Raw genomic sequence first — 9927 nt, forward strand, 5'->3', positions numbered from 1 at the left:
TTTGGGCTCCAAAATCACTGCAGATAGTGACTGCAGCCATGAAATTAAAAGACACTTGGTCCTTGGAAGAAAAGTTATGACCAAACTAGACAGCATTTTAAAAAACAGAGACATTACTTTGCCAACAAAGATCTGTCTAGTCAGAGCTATGGTTTTTCCTGTGGTCATGTATGGATGTGAGAGTTGGACTAGAAAGAAAGCTGAGCGCTGAAGAATTGATGCTTTTGAACTGTGGTGTTGGAGAAGACTCTTGAGAGTCGCTTGGACTGCAAAGAGATCCAACCTGTCCATCCTAAAGGAAATCAGTCCTGAATATTCACTGGAAGGACTGATGTTGAAGCTGAAACTCCAATACTTTGGCCACCTGATTCGAAGAACTGACTCACTAGAAAAGACACTGATACTGCGAAAGATTGAAGGTGGGAGAAGAAGGGGAAGACAGAGGATGAGATCATTGGATGGCATCACCGACTCAATGGACATGAGTCTGAGCAGCTCCGGGAGTTGGTGATGGACAGGGAGGCCTGGCGTGCTACAGTCCATGGGGTTGCAAAGAGTCGGACACCACTGAGCGACTGAACTGAACTGAAGCTGGGTCATGGTGACAGTCATTCTAACCTTATCTTGGCCACCAAAAAAAAAAAATGCATCTTTTCAGCCAGTTGTTCTACCTGCGGGGGGTGGGGAAGGCCAGCAAGGGCAGGGGAGATTTTGGAGAGGGGGTGGAAGGGGCCCGGGGAAGGAAACGTGGACAGCTGCGCCTTGTGTTTCGTCTACTCATTACCAATGACTCATTTGAGAGCACCTGATCTTTGGGGCCTGCATGCCTACCAGGTTTCTCATCCTAAAGAACAAACTCACTGACCACACAGACATTCACAGGCTACTCATGCCTCTGAAGCTCTGGAAAGTTAGGGAATTTGCCCGTAATAATCATACCCACGATCTCAATGTTGAGGAGCTTTGTGTACTTTTGCATAAAGTGCCTGGGGAATGCGGAGGTGAGGGGAGGGGCACGGTGAAAGGAAAAGGGAGGGAGGGATGAGGGACAGAGGGTCCTTAAAGAAATCAGATTTTGCAGACAGGGATGTTAAACTTTTCCTGGCCAGAGAAAGGACAGCTTTGACCACCAGTGCGACCTAGCCATTGCTGTTTGACAGTATTTGCTTGGTGTCAGGTACAGCCTACTCTTTGAACAATGGACAAATTTCTTCTTTAATTCTGATGCTAAACTCACTTCAAATGTTTTTACCCTGACCACTGTGGAGCTCAAAGACACCTGTTTAGCAAAACTTACAGGTACAGCCTTGTAGACGGCGCCACCCCGGAGCCTTCAGCCACAGTCAAGCCCACCCTGTTTTTTGACATTGCCGACAATGGCAAGCCCTTGGGCCCCATCTCCTCTGAGGTTTTGTAGACAAAGTTCCAAAGACAGCAGAAATTTTTCATGCTCTGAGCACTGGGAAGAAAAGATTTGGTATAAAGCTTCCTGCTTTCATAGAATAATTCCAGGATTTTTGTGCCAGGGTGGTGACTTTGCCACCGTAATGGCACCAGTGGCAAGTCCATCTATGGCGAGAGATTTGATGAGAATTTCACTCGGAAGCATGCAGGCTCTGGCATCTTGTCCATGGCAAAGGCTGGCCCCAACACAAATGGTTCCCAGTTTTCCATCTGCATTGCCAAGACTGAACGGTTGGACGGCAAGCACATGGTCTTTGACAGGGTGAAGGGGGGCATGAATATCGTGGAAACCATGGAGCGCTTTGGGTTCAGGAGTGGCAAGACCAGCAAGAAGATCACCATTGGTGACCGTGGACAAATTGATAAATTTGAATTATGTTTTACTTTAAAACAAACAAACAAACAAACTTATAGGCACAGAAACCAGAGAGGACAGCATATCTAAGACGGAGCCTCTGGGGACTGAATTTAGAATTTTAAGAGCCCTCCTAGGCCCAATCTTCCCCAAACCAAACATTCTTAATTTTCCTTTCCAGCATCCCTGGAGACTCGGGTGGTTGGGGTACAATGACCTAAAGTCCCTGAGAGCTGGGTTTTCTAAGTGTGGGAAGAGATATTACAAAGGACTTGCCAAGACACATAGAGACATATCTTCCATCCACTCTTGAGCCATTCATCAGTCTGATTAACCCCTTTCCTTTCTGGGTCTTTAGCCTCCAGCCTCATGACTCATCCATCAACCCCTACTCTCCTCTCTACAAACACCAGCACCTCCTTAAGTTATGAAACAGTGGGTAAATAAGGAAAATGACTAAGATATTAGAGCACCATGAGGACATCTGTACTACTCAAACTGATTAGAAGGTGATGGCCTTGGGGATTCACTGAAAGATGGAGTAGAACCCTTGCCTGCTCCTCGTGCTCTATGGCAAGAGATGGCAGATGCTGAATTAGGAAGACAGTGTTCTCATTCATACTCCTCTTCCAATTCATCACGCGACCTTGGGCAAGTCACTTCTGGTGGGCTTCCATTTCTTCATCTAGGCTGATGTACAAGGCACCTCACTCTGTGAAGTTGTAATATCACCCGAGAGAGCCAGATGTAGCATCACACAGCCTGAAAGCATCACCCTGGTTTCACCACTTATTAGGCAGATGAGTCTGGGTAAAATACTTAGCTTCCCTGGGTCTCATTGTTCTTATAACTAAAATAAGTATGCTAATAATGTCACCATCTGTAGACTTATTGTAATGATTAAATGACCTGATATGAATTATACCTTTAGCACAGTGCCTGCCACATAATTAGCCCTTAATAAATATTAGTTATTGTTGCGGCAGGTTAGTGATTCTCAAAGTGTGGTCCCTGGACCAGCAACATCAGCCTCACGTGGGAACTTGTTAGAAATGCCAATGCTCAAGGCTTCCCTGGTGGTCTTCTGGCTAAGAATCCACCTGCCAGTGCAGGGCACACGGGTGGATCCCTTATCCGGGAAGATCCCACATACCCAGGAGCAACTAAGCCCATGTGCCACAGCGCCTGACCCCGTGCCTAGTGCGCATGCTCCACAGCGAGAGAAGCGACGTCAATGAGCAGCCCTCGCGCCAGAACTGGAGAGTGGCCCCCGCTCACCACAACCAGAGAGAGCCCGAGCGCAGCAAGGAAGATCCAGCCAAAACACGAATGATAATAAGTAAGTCTTTTTAAAAGAGAAACGACAAGGCTCAAGCCCATCCCAGACTTTGTGTACCAAGAACTCTGGGGGTCTGGAACACAGCGACCTGTGCTTTAACAAACTCGCCAGAGGATTCTGATGCCATACGTTAATGTTTGAAGAACCATGGGTATAGACGGTTCCAAGATCTCTTCCAGTTCTAGAATTCCATTATTTCCTTCAAGTGTATAAACATTTATCCAGGGCCTAAGGAAATTATTATTCACCCACGTTGTTCCGCATTTGTTGAATCTCGCTTTAAACTGGGGCCTGGGGGTGAAAGAAAAAATGAGACATAGCCTAAACCCTAAAGTCATTTATAGTTAATCTCGTGACACTTAATTTATAACTTTAGACTTTACAGATTTATTTGTGAATTTCCCTTCATTTCTTCATGGATACCTGAGTTTCACTATATGAAGATATATAGTGTCATTTTTTCATTAACAGTCTTTCATCATTATCCTCAATTTACAAATGAGGCAGAGAAGTTGTAATTATCTAAAAATTATAGGGTCAGAAATTTATAGAATAAACAAGGGACTGTGGTACAGAGCAAATAATGCATTCTTCAGGATTAAGAGCTTAACTTGAAACTATGCCAGTAACTAGCTCTGCAGGCTTATACAAACAATATATTTTTAAAAATGATTTTCTTGTGGTTATCATTTGAGGAAGATGTTAGCTAAGTGACCTTGAATCTCTTGAATTTCTTCATTCTAGAACAAGATTAACAATATGTTAATAATATTAATAATGACAGAATTAATAATTAACTTCTCGTGAAGATTAATGTGATTACATGTGATGAAGTGTTTGAAATGGCATATAGATGTCCAGTAAATAGATCTCAAGTTGCATCTAGTTCATAATTATCATTGGTGAGCACACATTTGCCTTTGTGGTGTTCAGTTCAGTTCAGTCACTCAGTCGTGTCCGACTCTTTGAGACCCCATGAACTGCAGCATGCCAGGCCTCCCTGTCCATCACCGACTCCTGGAGTTTACCCAAACTCATGTCCAGTGAGTCAGTGATGCCATCCAACCATCACCCTCTGTCATCCCCTTCTCTTCCTGCCCTCAATCTTTCCCAGCATCAGGGTCTTTTCAAATAAGTCAGCCCTTCGCATCAGGTGGCCAAAGTACTGGAGTTTCAGCTTCAACATCAGTCCTTCCAATGAACACTCAGGACTGATCTTTAGGATGGACTGGTTGGATCTCCGTGCAGTCCAAGGGACTCTCAAGAGTCTTCTCCAACACCACAGTTCAAAAGCATCAATTCTTTGGCACTCAGCTTTCTTTATGGTCCAACTTTCGCTTCCATAAGTGACCACTGGAAAAACCATAGCCTTGACTAGATGGACCTTTTTGACAAAGTAATGTCTCTGCTTTTTGATTTGCTGTCTAGGTTGGTCATAACTTTCCTTCCAAGGAGCAAGCATCTTTTAATTTCATGGCTGCAATCTGATACACAAAATAAATGGCAAATCAGTAATTCCAGAAAGCTATAAAGAGTGTTGTCACTTCCGCTTTCTCTTTTCTAGAATTCAAGTGATCAAGATACTCAGAAGGCACTTCGTACTTCAGAGATAAGTCAGAAGTAACTGGTGTTTATCCAAAAGGTCTTCTGATTAACCAGACAGACTACAGATTCCAGAGAAGATTCACCCCTTTTGTTTAAAATCCAGAACCTTCCCTCAGCTTAAATTGAAAATGAGATTCCTTGCAGTTTCCCAAATTCAGTTCAACAGATATCAAAGACCATGATGGACTGCCTTCGAAGTTCAGAGCTTCTTCAATGAAGAGGGCTCACTTGGAGACTAGAAACGTTCTACATCTGGGGAGAAAGATAGCAACAATCAGTTCGTAGATATGTACCATTGTGTCTGCTTTTTGTTTATCCACTGGAGCTACTAAAGAGTTTTTCTTGAATCTCTCCAGGTTGAGATTTCAAATGTGAACCAAGATTTCAGTGCTCCGGTAAGTCCCAAGCAGGGAGGAGAAGATTGCTAAAAGTCTAGTCTGTCATCCTACATCTTATCGACAGATGGGGACATTCCTTTTACTTACTGAATCATACTTCTCCAGGCACTAACTCTCTGTCCTGCTCCTTATCCTTTCCCAGCCCAAATCTAAGTGACTTCTCTGTTGTCCCTGAATCAGGTAAGCCTTGGAGTTCCAACAAAGCAGTATTGTCCCTGGTCTTATGAAATGAGATAGCAAATCAAAGTAAGAATGCTGTGAGCACTTTGGTGTTGAAAATGTCAGCTAAAGGAAAATGCACAACCTAGAAGTTGCAAGTGTTTTATTTGGTGACCTTCTTGAGGACTCAGCCCAGGACTCAGCCTCTCAGTAACTGGCATATGGTAAGTGCCCCATAATTTTCCTGGAATGAAGACTGAAGGTAGTATATGACAGGTGACAAGTAGGTTGTTCAGAAAATGAGACAAGAAGAGTTTAGAGTTTGAGAGAAGGCAATCATAGTGGACCAGAGCTTCCGATAACATCCTCAGTTTATGTAAGAGAAAACCAAGGCACAGAGAAGTTAAGTATGTTGCCCAAGGTCACACAGCTAGTAAGTGGTGGAGATAAGATATGAATTAAATTGTCAGGTACCAGACCCCAGGCTCTACCTGTATATACATTTTGTATTTTAACTGTTACATATTTAATTTACAGAACATAAAAATACAAATATGAACCAGTGATTTCATTGATATTGTTGTTTGCTGCTACTGCTGCTAAGTCGCTTCAGTCGTGTCCGATTCTGTGCGACCCCATAGATGGCAGCCCGTCAGGCTCCCCCGTCCCTGGGATTCTTCAGGCAAGAATACTGGAGTGGGTTGCCATTTCCTTCTCCAATGCATAAAAGTGAAAAGTGAAAATTGAAAGTGAAGTCACTCAGTCGTGTCCGACTCTTAGCGACCCCATGGACTGTAGCCTACCAGGCTCCTCCGTCCATGGAACTTTCTAGGCAAGAGTACTGGAGTGGGATGCCATTGCCTTCTCCGGATATTGTTGTTTAGAATGAGGATAAGAAAGCAATTAGTCCATTTAAGGCAAAAGATTGAAACAGACATTTCTCTAAAGAAGACATAGGCTAATAAATCCATGAAAAATGCTCACCATCACTTATTATTAGAGAAATGCATATCAAAACTACAATGAACTATTATCTCATACCGATCAGAATGGCCACCATCAAAAAAAATCTACAAACAATGAGTGCTGGAGAGAGTGTGGAGAAAAGGGAACCCCCTTGCACAGTTGGCGGGAATGTAAATTGCTACACTCACTATTGAAAGCAGTATGGCGATTTCTTTAAAAACTAGGAATAAAACTACCATATGAACCAGCAATCCCACTACTAGACATATAGCCTGAGAAAATCACAATTCTAAAAGGTACATGTACCCCAGTGTTCATTGCAGCACCATTTACAACAGCTAGGACGTGGAAGCCACCTAGATGTCCGTCGACGATGAATGGATAAAGCTGTGAGGTATATATATATATATATATATATATATATATATATATATATATATATATATATATATATATATATATATATATATATATATGTATGTATGTATATATACATATACATATATACATACTTGATGTAATATTCAGTTCAGTTCAGTTGCTCAGTCGTGTCCGACTCTTTGTGACCCCATGAATCGCAGCACGCCAGGCCTCCCGGTCCATCACCATCTCCCGGAGTTCACTCAGACTCTCGTCCATCGAGTCAGTGATGCCATCCAGCCATCTCATTCTCTGTCGTCCCCTCTTCCTCCTGCCCCCAATCCCTCCCAGCATCAGAGTCTTTTCCAATGAGTCAACTCTTCGCATGAGGTGGCCAAAGTACTGGAGTTTCAGCTTTAGCATCAGTCCTTCCAAAGAACACCCAGGGCTGATCTCCTTTAGAATGGACTGGTTGGATCTCCTTGATGTAATATTACTTACCATAAAAAAAGAACAAATTTGAGTCAGTTCTATTGAGATGGATGAACCTAAAGTCTTTTATACAGAATGAATAAATCAGAAAAAAGAAAAATAAATATCATATATTACTATATATATATGGAATCTAGAAAAATGGTACTGATGAACTTATTTGCAGAATGGCAATAGAGACACAGTATAGAGAAGAGACCTGTGGACACAGCAGGGGCAGGAGAGGGTGGGATGAATTGAGAGAATAGCATTGAAATATATACCATATGTAAAATAGCCAATGGGAATTTGCTGTATGACACAGGGAGCTCAAGTCGGTGCTCGGTGATGACCTAGAGTGGTGGGTGGGGTAGGGTGGGGATGGGATGGGGGTGGGAGGGAAGGCCAAGAGGGAGGGGACATATGCATACCTATGGCTGATTCATGCTGATATATGGCAGAATTAATGTATGTATAGCAGATGCATGTATGTAACATATGTATGGCAGAATTAATGATGTATGGCAGATATAAAGCAATTATCTTCCAACTAAAAATAAAGAAAATTGAAAAAAAGAAAGCATGAGTCCATTTAAAGAAAATAATAGGAGGAGGGTAGTTGTCTGAAAGATCAAAAATCAGCAAGGGGGAATGCTAATGATTAATTAATGATTATTTTTATGTACATATCTGGACAGATAGTTGATGAGATGCTCTATATATCTTCACGTTGACCTGATTTGGTGAAATGTATTGACTGGGTAAACCTTGTTCAATTCAGTTCAGTCGTTCAGTCGTGTCCAACTCTTTTCGACCCCATGAATTGCAGCACGCCAGGCCTCCCTGTCCATCACCAACTCCCAGAGTTCACTCAAACTCACGACCGGTGATGCCATCCAGCCATCTCATCCTCGGTCATCCCCTTCTCCTCCTACCCCCAGTTCCTCCCAGCATTAGAGTCTTCTCCAATGAGTCAACTCTTTGCATGAGGTGGCCAAAGGACTGGACCTTGTTACTGTAATCTTAAAACCTCTCATTCCACTGTCAATGAATTCATTTACACTTTGGACCTTGGGCTTAAACACTCAGCTTTTTCTTTCCTTTTCATTTCTTTGCACTGCTGAGCACTTAACTTTCTCTTTAACCTAGTTTTTTACCCTCTCAAGTGTAATTTGAGATTATACCTAATTTCTCCTACATCTCAATCAAGAAAGCTCACATTCTCATTACCTTCCACTCTGTTGCTTCTGGGTCATCTTTGCAAAAAACTTTCTACCTTCTGAGCTCAACAAACTCTTCTCCCTTGAAATCCATGTCAGATTATCACTTTCTCTCCATCTTTGTCCTGCTATCTACCAACTTTCAGGTTATTTTCCCACATTCTGAAGACTACAACCACAGCAATATTTGAGTGTGACTGCCTTTTCCTTCTGGAAAAATCTCTTCATCGCTCTTTGCTGACTTTATGTTCCTGCACTGAAAAGGAGAGATTTCTTCAAGGTCCTTCTCTCTTTGCTTTCTCTTCTCTCCCTGGGGACTTTCACATCTTCAGCAATTACCTCTTTTCAAATGTCTCTCAACTCCATATTTCTTTTCAAACCTTCTCTGAGCTACAGGCTGGAATTTCCAACTGTCTCTTAGCAATGCCTCCAAAGTATCCTTCCTATCAACTCAAACCATATAGAAAATGATCTCACTCTTCTAATCTTTTTCTTCTTTGTCTAATCGCATTTCTTCTAATCCTGGCTCTCTCTCTGCACTCCTTGTCCCCGTGAATGGTAGTGACAAGAGAATGAATCCTCTCTTTCATCGTCCCTTAGCATACTTTGATAACTATGCATCTTAAGTGGATGATCACTTACTGCCCTTAGAGTTGCTCAACCAGACTATCGTGTGTGTCATTTCTCCAGCCACACTACACCCATTGATAGGACAGACTAGTAGACTAATCGGAGAAGGCGATGGCAACCCACTCCAGTACTCTTGCCTGGAAAACCCCATGGACAGAGGAGCCTGGAAGGCTGCAGTCCATGGGGTCGCTGCAGGTCAGACATGACTGAGTGACTTCACTTTCACTTTTCACTTTCATGCATTGGAGAAGGAACTGGCAACCCACTCCAGTGTGATTGCCTTGAGAATCCCAGGGACGGGGGAGCCTGGTGGGCTGCCATCTATGGGGTCGCACAGAATCAGACATGACTGAAGCGACTTAGCAGCAGCAGCAGCAGTAGACTAATGCTAGGACATGGCATTCTCTAGCCCAGGTGTTTTTCAAGGGTCAGTTTTGTCTATAGAGTGGAGTTAAAACTTTTTTCTTTGAAAGCCAGGAATCTCCCCCAATCTATTTTTCCCCTCATCTCTTTCTATATGCACCCTATTTTAACTAATGCAGATTTTTTATGTCACCTGAATAAACCATTCATTCATTCATTTAAGAAGCATTTATTAAGAGCTTGGTATTAGTCCACCACTCTCCTAAGTGTTAGGAATATAATGGTGATCATGACTTCTGTATTTAGATTTAGATGATACAAGTGTTGAAAATACAGTGTTGCCAGTACTTATCTAGGAAGATATCTGAGTACTATGGGTGTTCATCTAGAGGCTGCTGACTATACAGGGGCAAGATTTGGGGAGGAGTAGAGTAGGGAAGACTTCCTAAAGGAAGTAATAATTGAGCTGAGGGACTTCCCTGGTGGTCCAGTGGCTAAGACTCCAAGCTTCCAACGCAGGGGACTTGAGTTCTATTCCTGGTTGAGGAACTAGATCCCACATATGGCAACTAAGAGTTCACAGGTCACAACTAAAGA

General features: G+C 42.8%; 1 pseudogene; it reads left to right on the top strand.

The window, feature by feature from the left end:
* The first annotated feature begins 823 nt into the window (after positions 1-823).
* LOC138097925 (peptidyl-prolyl cis-trans isomerase A pseudogene) lies at positions 824-1909 on the top strand (annotated as a pseudogene).
* The last annotated feature ends 8018 nt before the right edge of the window (positions 1910-9927 follow it).

This window comes from Capricornis sumatraensis, chromosome 22, assembly GCF_032405125.1.
Source record: "Capricornis sumatraensis isolate serow.1 chromosome 22, serow.2, whole genome shotgun sequence".
NCBI lineage: Eukaryota > Metazoa > Chordata > Mammalia > Artiodactyla > Bovidae > Capricornis > Capricornis sumatraensis.